The sequence below is a fragment of the Amblyomma maculatum genome, chromosome 2 (genome assembly GCF_055883805.1).
Source record: "Amblyomma maculatum isolate TAMU_Amacu chromosome 2, ASM5588380v1, whole genome shotgun sequence".
Taxonomy (NCBI): domain Eukaryota; kingdom Metazoa; phylum Arthropoda; class Arachnida; order Ixodida; family Ixodidae; genus Amblyomma; species Amblyomma maculatum.
In genome coordinates, this window is record NC_139345.1 from 28162680 (window position 1) to 28188209 (window position 25530).

The following is a 25530-nucleotide window of genomic DNA, read 5'->3' on the forward strand; positions in this document are numbered from 1 at the left end:
CGCGTCCACACGGCGTGCACAGCGCAGCAGCTGAGAGGACGGAAGCGAGTCAGGTCGCCGGAATACGTTAGCCTGCCTTCGGAGATAATGTGGGCCTCAGTCGTCACAGGTCAGGTTGACTGGAGGGGACGGCAAAAACACTTCTCTCGGAGTGGACACAGTCGGGCGGACGATGATAATGAGGAAAATCAGTGTGGCAGCGTGTCGTAAAGGTGGATAACACCAACACAGCCAAACGCTGGTACAAATAAGTTTTTCGAGTCAAGTTTGCCAGAGAATACACAGAAAAATAAGCATATACGCGATGAAAACATACGAAGAGGCGTCCGTGTGCTGTGCGATGTCAGCGCGCGTTAAAGATCCCCAGGTGGTCGAAATTACTTCGTAGCCCTCCACTACAGCTCCTCTTTCTCTCTTGCCACTTTCACTCCCATCTTCCTCCCTTCCCTTACGGCGCGGTTGCGGTGTCCACAGAACACAAGTGAGACAGTTACCGCGCCTTTTCCCTTCCTATAAATCAATCAATCAGTGTCCGCAGACACAAGTGTGACAGACACTGCGCCTTTACCTTCCTGTGAACCAATTATTACTTATTACGAAAACATACAAGTTCTAAGTAAATTGGAGGGAGCCCAGCCAGATTAAATTGCCTGCTCTGCTTTCTGGTTGGTTCGGTTTATAGTTTATGGGGTTTAACGTCCCAAAACGATTCAGGCTATGAGAGACGCCGTAGTGGAGGGCTCCGGAGATTTCGACCATCTGGGGTTCTTCCTTAACGCGCGCTGACATCGCACAGTATGCAAGCGCCTTGCTTTCCACCTCCATCGAAAGGCGGCCGCATCCTTGGGCACAGCAGTCGAACGCCCTAATTAATCACTGCACCACCACCGCGGAGGGGCTTGTTCTGATTTCTCCGCCGGCTGTTAACGATGTCTAACGATGACACATGCGCAGCGGTAGTTTTCAGTCCTGCTTCTGGCAGGCAGTGGAACAGCACGAGCAGTCTCTAGTCGAACACGTGCTAACCGGAAGTCTTTCTCAACAAACGCAGCGCCCGAAGCATATATTTGTTCTAAACGAGTATAGCCCGTCGAGTCATCGCTACGACTGATTTGACCTTTTCGCTAAGTCCCTGTCCTTTGCTCGCGAAGACCTGATCACGGTGGCTCCAACACGAAAGCACCTGACATGTGTTTGCACTAATACCATACGCATGGTTGCTGAGCTACATACCGCGATTTGTCATTACTTCTGGTGCTCCTCACAGATACGATTTAAACCAGGCTCATAGGCAACAGCGTCACCGGGGCCATTTGCCGTGACCACCACCACCACCACCACCACCACCACCACCACCACCACCATCATCATCATCATCATCATCATCATCATCATCATCAGCCTGACTATACCCACTGCAGGGCGAATGCCTTTCCCATATTTCTCCAATTAGTCCGGTTCTGTGCTAGCTGCATCCACTTGACCTCTGCGAACTTCTTAATCTCATCCGCCCACCTAACTATCTGCCGCCCCCTGCTACGTTTTCTTTCCCTTGGAATCCAGTTTGTTACCCTAAGCGGCCATCAGTTATCCTCTCTTCGCGCTACATGCCCTGTCCACGCCCATCTCTTCTTCTTGATTTCCACTAGAATGTCAGTAACTTGAGTTATTTCTCTAACCCACGCTGCACGCTTCCTATCTCTTAATGTTACCCCTACCATTTTTCGTTCCATAGCCCTCTGCGTTGTCCTCAACTTAAGTAGAACTCTCTTGGCTAGCCTCCACGTTTCAGCCCCATAGGTGAGTACAGGTAAGATGCAACTGTTGTATACTTTCCCCTTGAGCGATACCGGTAAGCTGCTAATCATAATCTGCGAGTGCTTGCCAAATGCACTCCATCCCAATCTTATTCTTCTTGACCGTGACCATAGCGATAGTGAAAAAACTGGTCGCATGCCGAGTGGCTCAATACAGAGGAGACCATTGGCAGCGAATACTGCGTAATCGTTACAACAATATACTGGTCGACAAACTCCGCGAAACACCCCTTGTGCCAAACTGACAGAGTAGAATGCATTTCGTTAGGCGCGATCCGACAACGAGGATTCAACCATGGGCAACGACGCTACATGCGGACCTCAACACACACACGAAAGACATTGCCAAATTTGAACTACCGACAGAAACCCCTGCTGTCGGCTAAAATGCACTTCTCAGAGGCCAGACGCGGTGCTCTCGAGAATTGGAAGCATCAACAGCACATCTGGAAGCTCAAATTACGTACCGCCAAAGAAGAAGCAACCGAGTATATGACAAGAATCGCAGCATAAACTCATGCAATTGACTTCAGGGTCACAGTCAGAACATAATCTCTCTCACGGCGTCTGTTAGGCACATCGCAAAGCAAGACCGCCATCAACCAGATCACCCAGCGCATCATACAACGCCTACCGTGGCCTCAGTTGTGGCGTCCACCGCTACTTCCAGTAGATATATAGGTGTTTTAAGTATTATAGTTGTTACAAGGAAGACGGCCACTAATAATAAAAAATATGCGTTTAGGGATTGAACGCGGCATTTGTGGTACAGTTCTACCACTGCTGGCGAACATAAGAAGAGAGAGATTGAAGAATACAAGGCAGGGAGGTTAACTAGGCGACGCCCAGTAGGCTGCCCTACACGTGGGGAGGGGAACAAAATCAGAAAACAATAATAATTTTAACTAGTACGGCGGTTAATTAATTTTGGTAATTAATTTTCTAAATATTACATTTACGGGCGTCTGGTTGCAATTTGGGTTTTGTAGCTGGCCATACCTAATGGCCATATCAGCTTTTATAATTTCCAAAACGTCGGCGCTGTGGCTAAACAAGCTTTGGCTATCTTGCGCCGAAAAGGCGGGCGCTTCTGAAAAACTCGCATTCTATGCACCGCGCGCCCAGTGGCGTCAATCAACGGCTCAAGTGCCACGTCACCTGCTCTGGTCCGCGTGGGATCGGAGCTGCAAACAGCGGCGAGCACTTTTGGAGAGAGAGATGGCGCCGTATCGCATACTCCGCCTCAGAACTCCTCAAGCCCAATAGCCAGATTAAATGGTCGACTGACCTTATTCTCATTGTTAGTTTCGTAAACTCGTAATTATTACTTACTTATTATTTGTAATTCCTATTCGTAAAGGCTATTTATTATAAGCAAGGACACCCCATAATGCCATCCACATATACTAAAGAAGCTCCTTTCCACGGGACTTCATGACACGGTCAGATAACTAATACAAGCCCATAATGAAAGCTAATATAAGCGTGTGACAGTCACCACCACTGGACATTGTCTGTTGCAAAGCTTCGGCTAGCTCCTATCCAGTGACCCACGTAACACACCGACAACATTACATCTCTGGCTATCAAAGACCACCTGCGAATCGCATCCATTTTCAGAAATATGCACCTCGTCTACCACACTGGACGAAAGAACGCTCGAACCGAGGTAGTGGGTCGCATCTATACAGCACATAACCACAAGACCGCTACTCGGGTGCAGCTCGCTACCCCGAGCGCCACCACTATAAGCACAGTTGACCAAGTGCTAGATACTGTCGCGACTCGCGACAGCATCCATTTTAACCACCATCCTCCTGAAAGCCAAGGAAGCAGCCACAGCATCAGCAAGTGCCACCAGCCTTCCCCGCCCTTTCCTGACGACTAACACCATACAAATAACCAGAATCTGAAACAGCGTGCCGAGGCTCTCATCAGGTACGAACCACTGGTCATGATTCACTACCTAGCAACCTGCGTGCACACGCTGTTGCCCGCACAAGAGTCACCATGGCACCAGGAACCATCATCGACCGCATGTATCTGACCGGAACTAGTAGCGAACCAGTATGCAAGTCTTCTTTAGCATCAGCGCCTGGGCAGGTTCAGGCATCAAACAACTCACAAACGACTCACGTGATAAGTGGCCTTGTCTGGCGAAGGCTGCAAAGCAATAAAAATTCTCATCTGAGCATCGTACACAAGATACACCCCGCACTACATCTCAATATTGTGGATGTGCGGGCGTCCCACCGTTGCCTCTGAACGGCGAAAGTATTCTTCCCCTTTGCCCTGCTTCAGGATTCTGATAGGTGGCTGGGTTAGTTGTCACTGTCACTAGACCATAGCTTCGCTCCGACGTCCCAATGACATTTGCTCATTGGAACAATTAGACGGCAAATTAAGACTTGTTCTGGCAGCCACGCATAGCGCGAACGCCCGAGCGGGACCCTGAGAGACACCACCCCGACACATTGCAAGATTGTACGCGACTGTTCTTCTCTGCCAGCCTCAGTACACGCTGACTAGCGCATACTCCAGCTAGCCAAACCCGAGTTCATTGACTTAAAGCGGCTCGAGCCTGCCTAGTAATGTGCAGCGATCCCCGAGCTTGTCCAACTTCGTTCTCTAAACGACCATATTGTCGCCGCGCGAGAGAGAACACAGCAGTGACAGCACCGTTTGCTAGCGGCGCGCTTTTCTCTTCCCGTTTCGTGTTCATTTATTCAACGCGCGTCTCCGGGAAGGGGCCACTGTTGAGTTTGTGTGTGTCGCGTAAGCGTCCCCTTTGTTAGCGTGAAGACTGGATTCCTTACGGCGAATCACTCTCCTCCCAGCGAAGATTGAGTGTGCCTGCTGTGTGCATGTGGTAGCGGCTGGTCGGGGCTCGGCTCACGTGAACCCGCAATGGTTGGTAACCACCCGTACTCACCGTAGAGACCACAAGACACACTTACACAGTAATAAATACCCCTTCCCTAAGTATACATACCACCTGGGCGTGCCAGATCAATCCGGCAGTTCCCTGCTATCCTCAACCTCGCGCGCTGGTACCAGCTGGATAGCAGCTCGGACCTTGATCACCAGTGCAAGCTCTCGTGACGGGGAATAGATCTCTTTATTGAATCGAATTATTGTTTACACTATCATCGTTGCAATCATGACTGTCCCGGCAGACAAACGGAGCTAGACTGTGGTCCTATACTCCCTCCGCCTTGTGTTGTGGCACTGCTGAAGTATCTGGTCACATCCATATATTTAAAGATTATTTATCTGTTGTTGAATGTGCATAATTTTGACCGGTATAGGAAGAAAAGAAAGTTCCTCACCAACACAATGAGTTCAGCTCAGCGATAGCATGCACCTGTATACGACATATGCTTTAACCGAACTGGCGTATAGTGGTTGCACTTTCTCTGTGAAAGCTGCAGGGTACAGGCGACCACAACAGTTTACGGAACAAAGATGCTCAATTGCTCAGATGTCTAAAGGCATGTGACGGTGCGCTCGGCAATTCTCTACACTGCATGCACGCCATCACCCTCATCGTCACGTACAGCCTTGGTCAAAAGTCCTGAAGCCAACGAATTTTCATCTCAGTCGCTGAATAGAGCCGTTCATGCCAACATTAAAGATCAAAGTTAATTTAAAAGCTACGAAATGATTTGTTGTCACAGCAAGAAGCTGTCTCATAGCCCTGACTTCACGACTCTTTAGCCTTTAATGGCGCCGTGACGGCTCCATTTAGCAGCTGAAACGAAAATATTTTGGCTCCAGAACGTTTGGCCATGGCTGTACGTAGCGATTCCTTGTACTGATCAAGGCTAACTTTTTTGATGGCTTCCCTGACTCGAAAAGAGGATGTCTCCGCCATTATTCCCCTGGCTAGACAAGCATCTGCATGCTTTTGTCTACACCGCGACCCTACAAAAAAAAAATAAAAAATAATAAATAAATAAAACGGCGGCCGCAGTGCTTGGTTTCAAGAAAAGCGCTTATGTTAGTATATCATAATAAGCATATTCACTGGACTACTAAATATTGTAGCCAACACAAGTCAGACCAGAGTCGTTAGAGTCCAACTACGATATACCTATTTACAAGGCAGAGAGAAAAAAGCGAATCCAGCGGGAGACCGCCGGTGCTGCGTCCGACTTCTGACAGGTTCCGCGGTCCAGTTATTCGCGTGCACGCAGATTTTTTTCTTCTTCTCAAGGTTTCTTTTTTCACAGGGTAAGTCTATAGCATGTGCGTTACTCCTTCGACACTGTCTGTATTAATAAGAGTTGCCAGAGCTTGAGAAGAATGCATTGAAATATCTTTTAGTCCCTTTTTAAAGCTAGTTAGGACTCATTATTTTTAATAGTAAAATATATGAAGTTTATCATCTCGCAGCGACAAAAGGCCTATGACGGACAGTGTAGCTGAGGAGTCCAGATCATTTTAGACCACCTGGAGTTAACGCGTGCAGGCGAGATCGAACCCACAACGTTAGAATCAGCAGCCAAACGTCTATTAGATTTAATCGCGCGGAACTAAATGTGTTGCGAAATGCGTTCGAGTCGACAGCATTTCTTGGTCTCTCATAGGTTTGAAATGCGTGCAATGGCACCTCTACCACCGCCCTCTACTCAGCATAGAGTGCAAGCTGCGAGTTTTTCTTTTTTTTTTTTTTTTTTTATAAAAACGACTGCCCATTTACGACAAAATTTGGCTGCTAAACTTTTGGAACTGCAGCTATTTCCGCAGCATTGTTTCCTGCTGCGGAGGGCGTCAACAAGCGGTCTGCTTTCAGCCGGCCTGGAAAAGGGAATAATGGCAGATTACATCCGCCTGAATGCAGCCGTACGTAGGCAATGAGCCGTTTTGTCAAGCCTTATTCTTTGAATAATAACAAAAAAAAAAACAAAAACAAAAAACAGAAGCTTCTCGTACTTGACGCAGCAGAGTGTATAGTGGCAAAGTCATCGCTATCCTCTACGTGCATTTGCAAGGCGCCACAGATATGACATCACTGGTTATGTATGCCATGTGAGATTTCTGCTCAAGAAGATTACCATCCCGAGACCGAATAAAAGCAAACAACGTTAGCGGCATTAAAACCCAATACGTCACTACTCCTAATATTCACTGTGCATAGGCACTTTTCTCGCCGAAAGCGCAAATTTCTTGCATCTCAGGCACAGTAATTAGGACTTAAAGCGAGACGAAGCAACTGATAAGCACAGAGTAAATTACTCCTGAATCACAATCACTGTGATTGGAGAAAGCGGGAAAACAAGGCGCCCCTCTCCTTTGATCAACGCCCGTGCCGAGGTGCACCGGCCGCACCGAGTCGGCCGAACGAGAAACTGCTTGCTCAGCACAGCGAGAGCCGCCAAGGTGCAGCGCCCCGCAATAAGTTTCCCACACAGGAAGTGCCAATACAGAACTAACATGGGCTAGGCACGCGGGAAAAAAGGGATACAAGGAGACGCGAGGAAATCGGTGCAAGAAGGGCAAGGCAGCGCCAACCGCGTGGCCGAGTTTCGCGCGAACGAGGTCACGACCGCGTGACCTTTCCCGGAGACCAGGTTCCTCCCGCCTCGCGTCCCGTTTTTCCGCGCGCGCTCTCTTTCAGGCGGCGCAGCAGATAAGTGCCGGCTGTACCAGGCTGAAAACCTCGACGCGCACCGCACTCCATTTGTAGGAGACGTGCCCACTCGTTCCGACTCTTACGAGGGCACGCTTTAGATAGAGATTGTCCTCCACCTCTACACTGCCCCTTCTAACGGAGAATTCGATGGCGAAAGCGTCCTGATAGCACAGCCGTGCTCTTTCACCCAAAACCACGATTTCATGAAATGTCCAAAAACAGTTGTGCATATAAAAAGACATGGCATGTGGAAGTTCTAACTGCAAAAGTTTCTCCAAGGAGCGGTTTTTATCGGCGCAGGTATGGACGATTAAACTGGAGAGCGCCCCTCCGACGATTTCTCCCTTAGGAACTTGCGACGCCGTTCCGTCCTTGCGATGTGCTCCGCTCACAACGCTACATTTTCCCTTCACGGCGGCCGTACTTCTTTCGTCTCTACCTACAGTGCATGATCACGGCGCTTACGGGCTTCGCTGTGGTGCAAGCTAAGACGAGGTCCGCGACATCCAATTACACCAAAAGGTCCCGTTCGGCGGACAACCCGGCGTCGTTGGCGTCACCGCGACAGGACACTTCGTATTGGTCGAGCAGGTCGTGAAGTCACTCATTAAAACGCGCAATGAAAATGCTGCATAAACTGTCATTATGACATACCACAACAAAAACATCATTACATAGGGTAATTAAGCAAAGTAAATCAATCACGCTAAAAAAGTAGTTCGTTAAGAAATCAGCCTGTGATTTTTTAGTTGTTTTCTGCGGTTTAACGTCCCAAAGCGACTCAGGATATGAGAGACGCCGCAATGTAGGGCTCCAGAACTTTCGATCTGAAGTTCTTTAACGTGCACTGACACCGCACAGCACTCGGGCGCCTAGCTTGTCGCCTCCATCGAAAAGCGCCCGCCTAGGCCGAGATTCAATCCCGCATCCTTGGGTACAGTAGTCGAGCGCCCTGAACATTGCGCCACCCCAGCGGGGGCGTTATCTTTGAGTTGCCAGTGAGACACGCTGTCACTACGCCAACAAGACATGTTTGTCGGCTGGTTAAAAAGCAGTATAATGGTAACAAAGGTGTCGATGTCCCTGAAAAGTTTCGCTAGGGGAGTCCTTAATCTAGCCTTAGCCTAGGGACTTTTTTTTTTTAAACGCTATCACGTCACATAATTGATAAACTTATGTTTTTGAAGTTTCTACGCGGCAGAGTAAGGTTCCCTTGTCGTAGAAAACCCAGCATCGACGTCAGAGTGAGCGAAAAAAGCCCAAAGCAAGACGAGAAATCCCCGTTGATTTCCAAAATCATGAAGACACACCCACTGCGCGTACCAGCTTATATAAACGCTCAACAATCCTCAAATTAAACCCGGTATCACGCGTGGAATGTCAGCGTTAAAAATGTTACATTTAATACGAAATAAATTTTGCCACATGTGTCAAATAATTTACCTTTATAAAGAAACTGACTTTCTCTTAAACAAAATTTTAAGCCATTTCAGCTGGGATTGAAACTCGAGCATGTCACCAGCTAGGTCGCGCAGCGCATGCTTATACTACTTAGGGATATGTGCAAGTTTGTGTGTTGTATTGTCTTTCACGTAAAGAGGCAATATCTTACGTGTGCATGCTGATGTATACTTGTGTAATTAACGAGGTCCACTGGCCGTTATCGCATCGTACACATAAGGCGGAGTGTCCCTCTAATTTACGTTTAGTGCGCTGGCACTAGGGCAGCCGAAATAGCGAAGAGAGTTGGCAGGTGGTATTTGGCAGGTTCTATGGCCGGTCACTGAATGGCCACGCTCGCACGGCTTCGTTAAAGTGGGGTTTTCTATCTGCGTTGCTCCTGCCAACTTACACAGCATACATCGTAAGGTACGTCACATGATGTAATCCAGTTCAAATCAAGCAAAATCATAGAAAAATAGTATAAACCATGCAAAACCAGGGCTAACCAGCGCCCGATAATTCGCGATTATCCCCGGGCCATAGCACTTGGCCATTTTTTTTTAAATCTTTTGCAGTTTTTCCGCACGCCGCATGGAAACAAAGTGAAGCAGGTCGCAGAAGGAAACGACGACCATGCATGCTTCAGACGTGACTCGAATGGAGACTGCATGTCAGACCAAACAAGCACGCGTGCAAATGTCATACCAATTGGAAATAGCCCCACGACTGCGAGCAGTGTCTTCGCTAACACGTTTGATGGTACGCCATCGCAATAATGATCGGGGGCGGTAAAACGTGCTCATGTTTCACGACTCGCTCTTTCATGGCCCAAATATGAACGAGGAGAAAGCAGCCGCCTATATGTTCCCATACCGAGAAATTATGGACACACACATTTTTTTTTTTTTTTTTTTTTTTTTCACCGTGGTGTTGCATTGGTTACGGCGCTTGAATACTGTGACCAAGGATGCCGGAAATCCCGGGCACGGCGGCCACTTTTCGAAGGAGGCGAAAAAGCAAGGTGCCCGTGTGCTGTGCGTTGTCAGTGCACGTTAAAGAACCCCAGGTGCTCGAAATTTCCGGAATCCTCCACTACGGCGTCTGTCATAGTTTGAGTCGCTTTCGGACGTTAAAACCCCAAACTAAGTTAAAACCAAACCATTTTTTTTTCTTCGAATATCGTAAGATTCCACTTCAACAGTCAATATACCCACAGATCCCAGGAGGTTTGTAACTATTTTTGCTATTAACGTATTTGCTATCGTTAAACAAGTTAGCTGCCCTTGGTTTTATTTGGCAGACTTAACTACTGGATGCGAGCAATGAAAAAAGTTTACAAAAGACACCTTGATTCGCGTCAGGAGATTAAACCACTCGCGTCAATGTGTACATAACAGTATCCTACGATATTCCACAGTTGCATCGCAATGAAAACTAATGTCCAAGAAAGCTGGACTTGGCGGCAATCACCACTTCCGGCCGCCACGTCGAGTGTGCGGCGTAACGAGGGCACCGCAAGAGCGGCGACAGGGCCGCAATTACTGCTTCTCCCTCCGCAGAAAGCAAGAGTTCAATCAATAGAGGGATGGAGGGCCAAACTCGCGCACAGAACGGCGTCTGTTGGGGGACGCCTTTCGTGGTTGGTGCGAGCGAAGCAAGAAGAGCGGAACCGAGCATCCGCAGCGCTGAGGCCGGGGATGTTGCCTGTGTCGACTTGGACGGGCAAACAGCGTGAGTCGGAAATCAAGAGGCCCGCGTCGGTAAGGATAACGTAGCTGACCAAAAGCGCGGCTGTCGGAGGGAGAGTAAAAGGCACTGAGAACGACGAACTTGCTCTCGTGAAGAAGGAAATGTCGCGAAGCCTCCTCCTCTCGCGGGGAAAAATACAAGAGGAGGGCCTCAAAACAGTTCTGTCGTCTAAGCTCAGCGAACAGAACTGATAGAATGAGGACACTCCCGAGTCACAAAAAAAGACAACAGCAGACATTTCCCCGTGTCTAACGTACAGGGCGGCCGACGTGAAGCGGACCAATGTACAGAAATAGAGCGGTTGATTTGAAACGGATCATACGAGGCGAGAAAAAGGGGCCCTTCGGTACGGCAACACCGAAGAAGAGCCCGGCGCGGAGCCAAGTGTCCCGGTGATCATGTCCGGCCGTACGAAGCAAGGGCGGATGAGGGGAAGAGAGCTGGTGACACGGGGACATCTCGCCTCACTTGGGCCTTGCCTCCCCCCCCCCCTCCGCTGAATCGATGCCGCTGCGATCGATTCATTGTTCCTCCGGGCCGATGAAGGGAGAAGGAGGGAGAGGCCGCCGTCAAGTTTCCATTGTTTCGGAGCAGGACGCGCGAAGTGTCGCACGCACACACGCACAGGCGTCGTTCGCGCTCTGGCGTCAGTGGGACCACACTTTCGCGCGGAAAAAACGCGGCGCGCCCTATTTTTCTTCTCGGCCGCTAGCGTCTCCTCTCCCACAGCTGCGCCCATTTGGAAGGCCGCCCTTGGTCCGCCCCTCCGGTCAGTAGTGTGTGTCCTCCCCGAAGGCGCCACCGGTCGCTGCTCCCCGGCCGAAAGCCACCGTACCGGACAACGAGAGGTGCTGCGGTCTGCGTTTTTCCGAACAGTGCTTTGTTTTCGCGCTTCCTGCTGCACTCCCTGCTGGCCCGCTCTGGTTTCCACGGCTCTTGAAAGCTTAATGGAGAGGCCGCTCGAGCGAGCACCAGCCTGCGCAGCGTGCGACCGCGCGCTGTGCCGTGAATCATTCACGCTAGCGGGCTTGATGCGGCCGCACATGTTACGGAGCATCAGTAGAGACGGTAAAGCACAAACCAACGACAAGGCTAGCCACGTAACGCGGAAGAAGCGTCCAGCACGGAGCACCGTTAGCGCAAGATTCAGGTGTTGGACGTAAGCAAGCGATCTTAACGTAGTGGTGCGCTGAAGATGGCTGAACAGTAAGGTTCAGTGTGGTCACTAAAATTTCAGGCAATGATTTCAATCCCCCTCCACGCTTAGGGGCGTTGTGAATATAACCAAAGATCATGACATAACGAAAACCTCGATTATAAAGAAATGCTCGGATGTAATGGCGTTTATCTAAGGCAATGACCAAGCATGACAACAAGACTAAATAGATGACTAAGAATGATAAAGCAAATTTAAACGAGTGGTCGAAATTACTCCGTAGCCCTCCACTACGGCTCCCCTTTCTCTCTTTCCACTTTCACTCCCACCTTCCTCACTTCCCTTACGGCGCGGTTCAGGTGTCCACAGAGCAATACTGACAGATACTGACAGATACTGCGCCTTTCCATTCCTGTGAACCAACCAATAAGAAATTACTGCACATCAGAGGAAAGTACTGCCCGAAGATAGCGTCACGTGCATACGATGATGCGGTCAAGCAGTAAAGGAGAGTCAAGTAAAACTGGCGAAGGTGTCTTGAAATGTGTGCCTCATTACAACATAAACGGCGTTCAAATGCATCATTTCGCCATCCTATCTGCATCAATTCAGCTGATTGCCCACAAATTATTTTTTTGGGGGTGCTAATTAGCTGCCTTAGCATCTCCTGTAGTTCTCGCTGCTTGAAGGGACCAAGTTTGTATTCCTCTTTATCGTAGATGAAAGATGATGACGGTAAGCATTTAATATAAAAGGAGAGGATGCTTGGAGAACCACCCCTAGTGGGCCGCTCCCCTTACAATACTAGGTGGAGTCCCTTATTCCGGGACTCCATTGGTCTGGGCCGCCACACGAGCTCGCTGGGCCAGCGCTTGTTGTGCCGCTAGATCCAGGCAGCCGAGCAGGGCCGCCTCCCAATCCTCTCGGGTAGGGGAAGGGGTTATGGGTAAAAGAGAAAAATTTAGCTGGCATGCCCAGACCATGTGAAAGGTGTCAGCCACATCTCCACAGAAAGGGCAGGGGCCAGAAAAGGAAGGGTCCAAATGTTTGAGTACTGCCGGGCACAGTAAAGTATTTGAAAAAGTCTAAGAAGTATTCTTTCTCCCGCTTTCCCTAGCCCCTTGAGAGGAGCCAAGTACTGACGGTGCGAGTCCCGGTAATAGGCACAGATTTCTTGAAAAGTTAAGAGAGGATAAGTGTCCTGGTCCAGATCGGTAGGGTCTACGTCGGGGTCCCGGTTAGCGAGTGCGCGGGCGGCCGAGTTGGCGGCCTCATTCCCTGGTAGGCCCTGGTGGCCTGGAGTCCAAATGAGCAATCGGGTCTGGCTACAGCCGCCTTTACAACTTCGTGTCCGGTCACATACAGCTACCGCTGCCGGCATAGCCAGTTTGTTTTTTCTGCTCCAGCGTCAAACTCTTCGCCTAGCCAGTAAACACGTCCTGCTTCTGACAGCAACAGTGGTGCCAGAGTGGCGAAATTCCAATACTACGGGCGATACGCGGTTGAATTTGCTGCTGCAGACACAACTGCATTTGAGGCCCGAGATTATTGTCGGATTGAAATGCTGAGCTGGGGTTCTTTAACGTGCACTGACATCGCACAGCACACGGACGCCACTCCGTTTCGCCTCCATCGAAAAGTGACTGCCGCGGCCTGAGTATAAAACAAACAAACAAACAAACAAACAAACAAACAAACAAACAAACATATGACGCCACAATCTGGACGACGAATCGATCAATGCCCTAACCAAATATTTAAATCAGGTGTGGGAGAGTGGTCAAGTACCCCAAGAGTGGAAGAGGGCTAAGATCACCCTAATCCACAAGCAGGGAAAACCACCGGGCTTGGAGAATCTCCGCCCAATATCACTAACATCCTGCGTAGGCAAACTACTTGAGAAAGTTATTCAGAGGAGGCTAACCAAATACACCGAAGAGAATGATGCGTGGCCGGCTGAATTGGTCGGATTCAGGCCCGGCCTTTGTACGCAAGATACCATGCTCAGACTACATAACGATGTTGTCAGAGACTTCAGGAAAAAAAATACGAAAGCTATTCTAGGCTTAGACCTTAAGAAAGCTTTTGACAACGTCAGTCACGACGCCATTCTCGACGGGCTCGCTGAGCTTAGAGTAGGCGAAAGAACCTACAACTATATTAGATCATTCCTGCGAGACAGGACGGCGATCATCAGCTTTCAGGGCTTATGTTCGGAGGAGTTCCCGCTGGGTAACAGAGGCACTCCGCAGGGGGCTGTGCTCTCACCTTTCCTTTTTAACATCGTAATGAGGAAGCTCCCCAGTAAGCTTGGCCATCTCGATGACTTAAAACTAAGCATCTACGCGGACGATGTGACCGTCTGGATGTGCGAAGGGAACGACTCGTACATCACATCCAGGCTCCAAGAGGCAGCAAATATAATCAGCTATCACGCAGAGGACGTAGGTCTATGCTGTTCGCCAGAAAAATGGGAGCTCCTGGTAATGACCAGCAGTAGTGGGAAGATAACTCCAGATATCAAAATTAAAGTCAACGGAAACGAAGTCCGGAAAGTAGATGAAATTAGAATATTAGGTATGATTATCAACCGCAGGGGTAGTAACAAAAGCCTGATGAAGAAATTAAAAGATCAGGCGGAGCTCGTAGTCAGAGTATTTAAGAAGACGTCCAACAGAAGGAGTGGCCTCACGGAGGCTAGTAGACTCAGACTCGTACAAGCTTTTGTCACGAGCAGAATGTGCTACGCGACTCCATTCCTAAATATCAACAAGACCGAAGAACACAAATTAAACACCATAATTAGGAGATGCACGAAGTGCGCTCTAGGACTCCCCATAACTACTTCTAACGACATTCTAGAGAAAATGGGGTTGCATAATGAGTGGAAAGAGCTGGCTGCGGCGGTCAGGCTGTCCCAGAGAGAGCGACTCGCAGGAACGGCGGCGGGTAGGCAAATCCTCGATTGGGTAAACCTACTAGCGCCCGGGGAAGGCGAAAGTGTCAGAGAAAGCATAGATCGAGAAATCAGAAAGCATCTATACGTCTCGCCCATACCGAAGAACATGCACCCCGTACACGACGAGGGGAGGAGAAAAAGCAGAGCTAAGCACCTCGCTAACAAATTGGACAAACTCCCGCCGGGATCGGTCGCCTACACCGATGCAGCGATCGGGAAAGAAGGCGACGTAACCTCGGTCGCCCTATTGGACACTGGGATCGCCATAGGAATAGAAAGAAATCGAGATCTACCGCCGGTAGAGGCGGAGGAGATTGCAATAGCCATTGCCATTGCACGACCAGGCGTGAAACACGTCATCAGCGATAGCAAAGCGGCGGTTAGAAATTTTAGCAAGGGTAGAGTCAGCAATCGTGCTGCAAAACTTCTGAACGAGTCGTCTCTCACCGAAAGCGTGACCATAATCTGGACCCCAGCACACGCCGGTCTCGCCGGCAACGAGGCTGCCCACATGCTCGCCCGCTCCTCGCTACCTCGGGGTGCTGCGGACGCCTCCACAACATCTAAAACCAAATAATGTATAGGTACCTTTAGGGATGTAACCGACAACTTGAAGAAAGACCGGAGGATATATCCGCCACCGGTTAGATCCCTGAGTAAAAAGGAATCGTACGACTGGAGAAGACTCCAAGCTCGAAATTTCTTTTCGCCCCTGTGGAGGAGTTGGACGGGTGCCAGAGGGCGGAAGAGGGACGGTGCAGAAACCGAAATTTGTAAATTTTGTGGCCACGTGGCAACATTAGATCATATAATATGGAGATGCGTTCGTGCTCCAGGGCGCAACGCGATTAAAACTAGTGATGAATGGGAGACCACGCTAAGAAGCTCCGACGAAAAAACACAGCGATTCGCCGTCCGCCTGGCGGCCGAGGCTGAAGACCTCTTCTCCTAGACGAGGCCGGGTGTCCTCTGGCCGCGGTGTGACAGACTGCCTCCCCGGACGCCTGCGTGCGGACTCGTAGGTGGCTGCTGCACCATATTCGGCGGAAATAAATGTTCTTCCTCCTCCTCCTCCTTTTTCGTGTTCGTGCTTTCTAGAATAATACGGAACAGTTGGTAAGATTTACTATTCTATATTTCTTTCTGCCAAATTGTTAAATTGCATCAGGCGTCACTACCTGCATGTAAGAGTGTGACAGCTGCAAATATGCAGAGCTTGTATCATGCAAATGACATCTGTGTGCGAGGATTATTTTAATATTTGCTCAGAGGCGGAAGAAGCGCTGTACTCTTGAGGGCGACAAGCGTGCACATTAACGGGTCAGCCACAACAGGCCACTTAATGCTAATTTATTGCTCCCTGATTCTGTGACCAACATTAGTTGGACAGCACGAGGCGAGAACTATCAGAGTCAAATTGGACATGCCTTCAAGACTGATTGATTGATTGAATGTCCTTTACTGAATGGGAAGGCTCATGGCCATGAATGGAGGTAAAGGGCAGTAGACAGAATCTTCATTGTTTGCACAGGTCGTCACTCAAATCATATTGCTCTGACCAGGGCCCTAGGGGAGCCATACTTGACAAATATCATCTATGTGTTAGCATCACTTTCTAGAAGGGAACGGTAGTTCAGGCGGTAGGGTTTGATCTCGGAGCATCCAGTAGAAAAAGCAGGGAAATTCCAGAGTAGATGAGATATGTCGCCGCGCGTTAGAGTCGTACAGTGGGGGCACGTAATAATTTCCTCTATATACTGACGCCAGTGGGCTATAACACGTGGCGTGTAAGCGGCATGGACGATGAGCTTATTCAAGAAGACTTCTTGACTTCGGGTGAGGTGGGCTTTTCGCGTAAAAGGTGGGTCTGGTGTGGCCACCTGCATGCGATGCTGACTGAGGCTACGAAGACTGGTCCCAGTATGGTGCATAAGGGCAAGAGAAGGGGTGAGTTGCCCGCCCAAGGTCGAATAAGGATGAAGCAAGGGGGGTGGGGAAGTAAATGTGGACATCCCACCTGCCGCGGCAGCCGCGGCGTGTGCCGCCGCATTGGCCCCTGATTCGTCCGAGTGACCTGGGGTCCAGTGAATAACGACAGTTCTGGTCGCGAGTAGGCGGCGTTTTACGGCCATATAGTGCCTTCAAGATATATATTCCTCACCGATATGTAGCTGAGCAGTAATGTCTGGTGAGCTAGTTGGTGTATGTCTTGAAAATTGATAAAACTGCACAATAAAAGACGAGGACAGCAAATAATAATAATAATAATAATAATAATAATAATAATAATAATAATAATAATAATAATGATAATAATAATAATAATAATAATAATAATAATAATAATAATAATAATAATAATAATAATAATAATTGGTTCACAGGAAAGGAAAGGCCCAGTATCTATCACACTTTTTCCGTGGGCAGAAGTGGGAGTGAAAGTGGAAAGAGAGAAAGAGCAGCCATAGTGGAGGGCGACGGAGTAATTTCGACCACCTGGGGATCTTTAACGTGCATTGACATCGCACAGCAGAGGGACGCCATTCCGTTTCGCCTCCACCGAAACGCAGCCGCCATCGACAAAGAAAAATCGCATACATAGAGACATAATAACTGACATTTCCGCCAGTGCCGCAGAAAAAATCGCAACACAGTTTCCTTGCCAACTCGTGATCACAAGACTGATGATTACGAATTCGCTGTCACACATTTTTACGGATGAGAGCGCGACCCCAGAAAAGCTTTCCTCCGCAGCGTTAACTTGTTACGGACCACCCTACATTTAAAGGGACAAACTACGCCCCCCTACGACCTCTTCTAGCCCTGGCCCGCTGCTACGGAGGTTCAGCGAGAGATTGTCGGAATCGCGGGGAAACGCACCACACCGCCCTGTGCAGTGCAGCAGCTGACCAGAGCCGTCATCTACGAGGAACTCCAACACCACCTCCTCGTTTACCCTGACGGCTCCGTGGCCAGAGACAGTTGCTCGCTAGCAGCGGCGGCTACCATCCCCGCCCTGCAACTGCACAGACAGCTGCACCTGTCATACCTGGGTTCTTCCACCACGGCGGAGCTGCTGGGCCTACGCCTAGGCCTGGATCTACTGCTTGAACTGACTCCGCCGCCACCCAGGTGTGCCGTGCTATGTGACTCCCGCGCTGCCCTCAGCCGCCTTCGAACCACCGGCCGGGGAACTCCGCTGCTGTGCCAGATTCGCGCGCGTCTCAAGCGCTTGGCGGAGCGTGGCTGCGCTATACGGGCACAGTGGATCCCCGGGCACTGCGGCATAGAGGGCAACGAACGTGCCGACGAGCTCGCGACCGCAGCACATGAACTCCCTCCTAGCGACGAGCAACTCGCTTTGGAGGATGTGCGTGCGGTAATCGACGATCACCTCCGGAAGCAGCACCCCGACCCATGCATCGCAAGAGGTGAGCGCATTCACAGTGTCAGCGGCCGCTCGCTGACCCGGCTGCAACGCGCAATGATCCTCTGTGCACGCATTGGATGTGTGTGGCCTGGGGAACGACGGATGCGCCACGGACTTGCCACTAGTGACGTGTGTGACGGCTGTGGCGCGGTAGAAACCCTCGAACATCTTCTACTGCGCTGCACCGCGCTAGCCGAACCACGACGTGAGTTGCTGGCAGCTTACAGAGCGCAGGGGGTAATCCCGGACAGCGTAGCTGTGCTCCTGTGGCCGCCGGGCTGTGCGCGCGTCCGCGAGCGAGCTCACGTGAGCTTGTGTGAGTACATCGAACAGGCGGGCTTGATGACCCGCCTATTTCACCTCGCCAGATAGTGCGCGCTGGGACTGAACGCTCCAAGTGTGCTATTTCCCACAATAATGGCCGATCGCCCACGACAGCCGTCAGTGCTTTGTACAGTTGGCCAGTGCGTGCGCTGTGAACAGTTGCCTGGACGCAGAGCTATTGCGGAGGCCCGCCCGATGGGCCGAGTGCTCAGTGACTTAAGACATTTGCGGGTGGGCCTCAAGCAAACTACTGTATACTGTACCATAGTGTATATATTTCTTTTATTTTTACCTACCCTTTTCTTTCTCCCTATCACTCACCTCTTTGATTTCCTCTACCTTCTCCTCGCTATCCCTTTATTTCCGCCGCCCCAGTTCAGGTGCTCCAGATATAAGATAGCAGATACCGGGGCTGGCAAACATTTTTCCTTTTGTACATGCAATAAATAACCACTACAACAACAACAACTTGGCCTGCCAACTAGTTACTGCAGTTTAACGTCAGAAGCGCCGTATATTTTCACTGAAAAGGGAGATTTTTTATGAACTAGAAAATGCCAAGAAACGAAATGCAGGTGCCACCGCACCGGGCCGTTTTCGAAAAAGAAAAAAAAAAAAAAAACGTGGTGTGTCGAGATGAATTTTTCATGCCCAGATCTCTGAGGTTAGAAAACACCGCCATTCACTTCCAAAAGAACATCACGGAGCAGTCTTCACTATGAACGTTTAGGTTCGAACCCAGTGAAAGAAAGGGAGCGGGTTAATTTTTAATTTTTTTTTTCTTACCTTCAAATGAATTCTATACTCCCGGACAAATGCGCACACAGGTACAAACTGTTTTTCCCCCCAGAACAAATGTTGCATGCCAATGTACTCGGCGTCCTTTCAGATAAATATACGGGGATGATAAAAAAAAAAAAAAAAAAAAAAGAAACGGACAGCGCGGCGTTTATACTATGGTGTATCTACTATGCGCTCCACTTTTCGCTTTTTTTTTTTTCTTGTGGCCGCTCTTGCACGCTGGTAACGTAAACACGCTATAGCCGTCCACGATTGTAATATATAACTTCTAACCAGCATCGAAAAGAATATTAACTTCAAAAGAATGCAACACACGTTGGCTTGAGGTTTAGTGTTATAACGGTAGTTCACTGCTTCAATTCTGCATTATTTACACCATGCCATTGTGCACATATAACTCCGTGCCTGAATCAATACTTTTTACTACTCGTTTGAGTTAAAACAGTAATTAGTTTGTCCTCTAGTAACCCTCAGGCCATTCGAGAAAGCACTGCACCTAAATCATGTGCCTGAATCCGTATTCGTGCTTGTTATGCTGCATTTGTTTTCTGTTAAATCATTCTTTACATTTTCCGTAAGATTTACCGTACTTTGTTTTAGCATTATTTCAATGCGCTCCTGTTCGACTTATTCTGAAGACATGCGATTTTCCATAGACTGGTTACTTTTTTTGGTCCACCAATGTGACCTCTATCATTACGTGCGATCCAAGTGTGATGTGAATTTCTTCCGCGTTTTCTGTTGCTTGTGACTTCAAATTTACTTCTTGCTGTCTGCAGATCTGCATGCCTTTTTTTTTTTTTTTCATTGGACGTTTTTATTCATTTGTTATATGTACGAACATTGTGCACACTCTGCGAAAAGCGAATTCAACACTGCAACCGAAAGATAGAGAGAAGGAAAGAAAGAGAGACAGAAACACAGAAAGACTAGTTGCTTTAATAAGGCTTTGCGTGAGAACCTTTTTCTGCAGCCGTTAAGACAGCACTCCGACGTCTCTCTTTGAAATTGTGGTCGCCTTAACTGCGCGGAAATCTTCAACTTTTAGAGCGAGAAATGTTTAATAGACATAACTACGGGAGAACGTCTACCTTTTTAGGTCCAAATCTCAACATTTGTATATTAAAAGCCGGGGTAAGAAATAGTGACGCACATTGTATCCGCGGCATTGTTCCTGCTGTTCATACAGTTCTTGTTCTTTGCTTCTGACAGTAGCCCGTCTTTGTTTTTCTTCTTCCTTCTGGAATGTTCTCACCTTACACACAGGCGGTAATGGTGGAGGCCAATTTCCACGCTCTCATTTATCGGCCATTTTTTATTGGCCGCCCAAGTGCTGAGTATATTCAGCACTACGATGTCCTTTTCCAGGCTTCCTGCATTCACTGCCTACTCACGAGATCGCAAAGAAAAGTTATAACCCCCAACCACACTCTTTTCACTGGGGCTAGAGCATCAGAGAGCACGCTACCTTCATTCGTTTCAAAGCTGCGGTAGTTAATTCGTCATTAATTTTGAAGGAATATACACAGCGCAAAAATTGCAACAGACAGAGCTTCTACCAGTCATGGGAAAGCCATGCAACTTGATAAGTAAAACGCTTACTGCCAGCGGGCACGGTGCAAATCATTGGTGTTTGTGCTCACTTGAGTGCTCGCTTTCATCACATAATATGCTGCCAGTTACCCGAGAGAAGAGAATAACATCGACAATGGCACATACGACGTGAGGAACCTCCTCCTCCTCCTCCTCCTCCTCCTCCTCCTCCTCCTCCTCCTCCTCCTCCTCCTCCTCCTCCTCCTCCTCCTCCTCCTCCTCCTCCTCCTTCGCATACACTTTCAAGGTTGCTGCTCCAAACTAATCAACGTACGCATGCCTCCATACGAGGGCTGTTAGAAAAGTATCCGACCTTCGGCCGAAGAAAAAAAAAAAACTGGCATATCTGGAACGTTGGAAACCTAATCACCCTCAAAGTAGTTTCCTTGGAACTCCACACATTTCTCCCAGCGGTGCTGCCATTGTTGGGAGCATTCCGAGAAAGCATCTTTCGGAATGAAGTTTAGCTCAGCTGTCGTTGCAGCCATAGTGTCCTCTATTGTCTAAAATCGTGCTCAATTCAATGGCCTCTTTATTGTGGGTAACAGCCAGAAGTCGCAGGGGGCCGTATTAGTAGAGTAAGGAGCCATTTTAGCTACAGGAGTCTGGTTTTTCGCCAAAAAAGTCTGAATCAAACGCGAAGAATATGCAGCAGTTATAGATGCGCCAATTTCCTGTTGAACTCCGGTCTCTTGCGCCGCATAGCATCACGTAGGCGACGAGGACATCCCTGTGGTAATTTTGGTGATTGTTTGACCCTGTGGTGCGTATTCGTGGTGTATCACACCGCGGGAGTCTAAGAAAGCAGTCAGCATCCGTTTGACATTACTGCGCACTTTACCTGCCTTCTTTAGTCTTGGTGACGTGGAATGCTTCCACTGTGACGACTGGGATTTGGTTTCCTGGTCGTACCCGCACACCCAAGACTCGTCACTAGTGATTATGGTGTTCATGAAGTCGGGGTCCCTGTTTGTGGAATCCAGCATGTCCTGTGAGACTTCAACACGAAGTTGCTTTTGCTCCACCATGAGCAGCTTCGGCACGAATTTCGCTGCAAATCTCTTCATGGCCAAATCTTCAGATAATGAAATGTGCAGAAAAAGGGCTGATGCTTACCTCTTCTGCAATTTCTTGAATAGTCGCACGACGGTCCCGCATCACCACAGCGTTCACTTAGATAATGACCTGGTTATTTTGGCATGTTGATGGCCGACCGATGAGTGACTCGCTCTCCACCGATGTGCGGCCGTTTTTAAACCGGTTGTACCACTGCTTAATCTGTTTGCTACTCATAGCATCGTCACCGAAAGCCGTCTGAATCTTCCGAGTGCTTTTCACTTGGCTGTCGCCCAGTTTCTGGCAAAATTTGATGCAGTAGCGCTGCTCCCATTACTCCGCCATTTTCATTGCAATAAAAAACCGACGAACGCATTGCGCACCACCTCACTCAAACGCTGCGTCCCAGCGACTGTCGCTATCGTCAGGCGGGAAAAAATGTGTGCATGAGCGCGAAGATTCAAGGTCGGTTGATGCAAGCGCGCTTGTTTCATATACATCAGGTGTTTTCAAAAACAAAATAAGGTCGGATACTTTTCTAACAGACCTCGTATGTCGCGCAATGTTACAGCAACAGACCGCTCGTACAGCGACCTGATGACAATGACAAACGTACGGTTGGTGCGTGATGCACGTCAGAAAAAAAGAAATGCGCAAAAGGACGTCATAGAATATTGTGAGAGTGAGAATGGAGAATGGCAGTGACAACCGGTGGAAATTTCGTTCAAGAAAAGAAAGGAGAAATGGATGGGAGAGCAGCATAGCATACATACCATTTCAGGTTGAGAGTGAAGCAGTTCTTTGTCAGAGCTTCAGAGTGAATTAATTACCAATGATCTCCGAATGTCTTTCAGCATCACCTAAGAGAAATACCATTCTACATTTTGATTTTTGATAACATTATCAATAATAAAAGAATCAGTCACATTCCTAGCATGCTTAATTCTGCTAATAAGTAACGAGACAGTCTGCTGTTAGTTCCATTTTGTCGCTCTCCCGTGAACAGTTTGAATCGCTGCTTTGAAAACAAACGAAGAATGCTGTCGCGGACTATCATATCTGCTGCCTTCGCAAGGTATAGAAAGCACAATAAATTTCTGACCGCCCCCCCCCCCCCCCCCCCCCGAAAAAAAAAATACTGCCCAGATTGGGCCGGTGATTAATTTCTTGTTTATATTCGAATGGCTCAGTTCATGACTGATAATTAGTTTGTGGCTTGCCGCTGTTTGCTCTCAGGTATGATTTCAGTTCCGACTTGCCTACGTGATGTTTCAGACGTAAGTTTAGCCCAACTTTCTATCAGCGGAAGAGTGTAAATTTTTGTTTTAATTCCTCGACTGGTGTGACCAGTTCAGCGCACGCAGCTTATGAGAAATTTTGCCCAAAACTAAAACAACCCATCTTCCAAGAAAAAAGTCACCAAACTATATCGAGAAAAATTTATATCGGAGCGTAATGCAGGCATTTTTTCGTGTTTGATGTTGGCAGAGAGTATACTCTCAGGTGACGCATGTATTATTTGATGATACCAGTGATTGGTGCTCCAGCATTCAGGGCTCAACATGTTCCTGTTCTGCTACGTATTACATGCAATAACGAGAAATTGTTTTACAACAGTGATTGCTGTTCGCCTATTCCTGTTCTAGAACTGAACATATGCGAAAATATATATTTTTTTTTTACAACAGTCATTTGTGCCCCAGAAATCGTCATGTGCGTGCTATGCAACGGAATGCGTGAGAAAAAAAAAGAAATTTGTTGACGACAAAAGTGATTGGTGCTCTAGCAATAGGTTCTCGCCACGTTCCAGCTCTGCAACTGAATATGTGTAAGGAGAAATTATTTGACAATAACAGTGATTGCTGCTCCAGCAATCGGGGTTGGTCATGTTCCTGCTCTACAATTAAATATTAGCAAAATGAAAAATTATTTGATAACTTCGGACATAATGGCTAGCACACAAGAAAGACACACACAGAAGTCAAGGGGACAGGATGCATGCTACCTTCTGTGTGCGTCTTCCTTGCGCGCTAGCCACTATGTCCGTATCTAGCAACCACTTTGCTCAATTAAGAGCCTTAGCTGTCACTATTTGAAAACAACTGTGATTGGTAGTCCAGCAATCGGTGTTCGCCATGTTGCTGCAATACAATTCAATATGTGCGAAAATGAGCAGTTATTTGACTGCAACAGCCATCGATGCCCCAACAGTCAGTGTTCGCCATGTTCTTACTCTGCAATTGGATACGTACGAAAATGAGAAATTATTTGATAACAATAGCGATCAGTGTCCCAGCAATCGGCGTTCGCCATTTTCTTACTCTACGACTGAACCAGTGTGAAAATAAGAACATTTTGGATAACAAGTGTCTCTTGTGCCCAGGCGAATGGTGTTCGCCATATTTGTGCTTTACACATGAACACGCGCGAAAAAGTATGGCGACACTTAAGCTTCGCCTTTAAGGCTATGAGGCGATAGCGTAAGCTACCATCCCACATATATAAAGCACCGCTTTAACCAAGCCGCATGAACGTGCTTTAGTGGCCTATAGGGGTAAAGCGAATGCAAGGGTCCTGGCAGGCTGATTCTGACATCATCCTTTCATGTAAAAGGAGAGCTGCTAGTTGGCAGCTCCTGCCAAACGTCTTTACGGCCAGTTAGTGCGCAGCCATGTCAGCTTCCAGTTATAGCACCTGCCAGTGCCATGCTCGTAATGTTTTGCTCACGACGCCAACGCCGGATCTCTGGTGAACGGGGCTCTTAACGCTATAGCGTCAAATTGATAAATTCACTGATAACGGTGATTAGTGTCCCAGCAGTCAGTCTACAGCATGTTCACGCTCTGTAACAGAATACGTATGAAATATGTCCAAGGTAAACTATATGGGAGCGTGGCGTGACATGGTCCATAGGGTCACGAAGAGCCGGACACGACTGAACTGAACTGAAACTATATGGGAGTTATGCATGACGTGAAAATGCCTCGGGTGACTTATATAGCCCTGATTTGGAAAACACTTCGGGGTATTGCTGGGCTGTTTTACCATTACAGAAGCGCAATGTCCTTTGCCGTGAAGAAAAAATACTCCCTGCAGTACATGGTTATGAAATTTTAATGCTATAATATTACAGTATTTGCTTTCTCTCCGCGTCTGTGCAGAACTGTGCTGATGCACCTTCGAAAGACGTACTTATTTGTAATAGGGATAAGGTTGTAAATATGGCTAAATTGTAGCGCGTGGACCGCTAGTGACATCATGAAAGGTGTAAGGAATCTATCCGAGATGGCAGGTTCTACAAAAAAGACTGACTAGCACCCGGCTAAAATTATTCCATAATATATCTACAGGTGCAATAGGTTTAAGGAAAGAAATATATATGCCTATTTCTACCTACCGGTCTTCCTGAGTTGACCCTTAAAAGTCTCGAAAGTCAAGTGTTAGATAACTATATTTAAGCATTCCTTTTTTTCCCCCTAACACCATACACGATTGGAACTTGCTTAAAGAGAATGTCTGCGTGTAGCCATGCTGTTTTGACAATGCGTCAGTCAAGTTTCTGTTGCA

General features: G+C 48.2%; 1 protein-coding gene and 1 pseudogene across 2 annotated transcripts in view; both read right to left on the reverse strand.

Moving 5' to 3' along the window:
• alpha-Catr (alpha-catenin related) overlaps positions 1 to 25530 on the reverse strand; it is a 113746-nt gene that overhangs the window by 46974 nt on the left and 41242 nt on the right. The window lies entirely within an intron of this gene.
• On the reverse strand, positions 21598 to 22308 carry LOC146198205 (histone-lysine N-methyltransferase SETMAR-like; annotated as a pseudogene).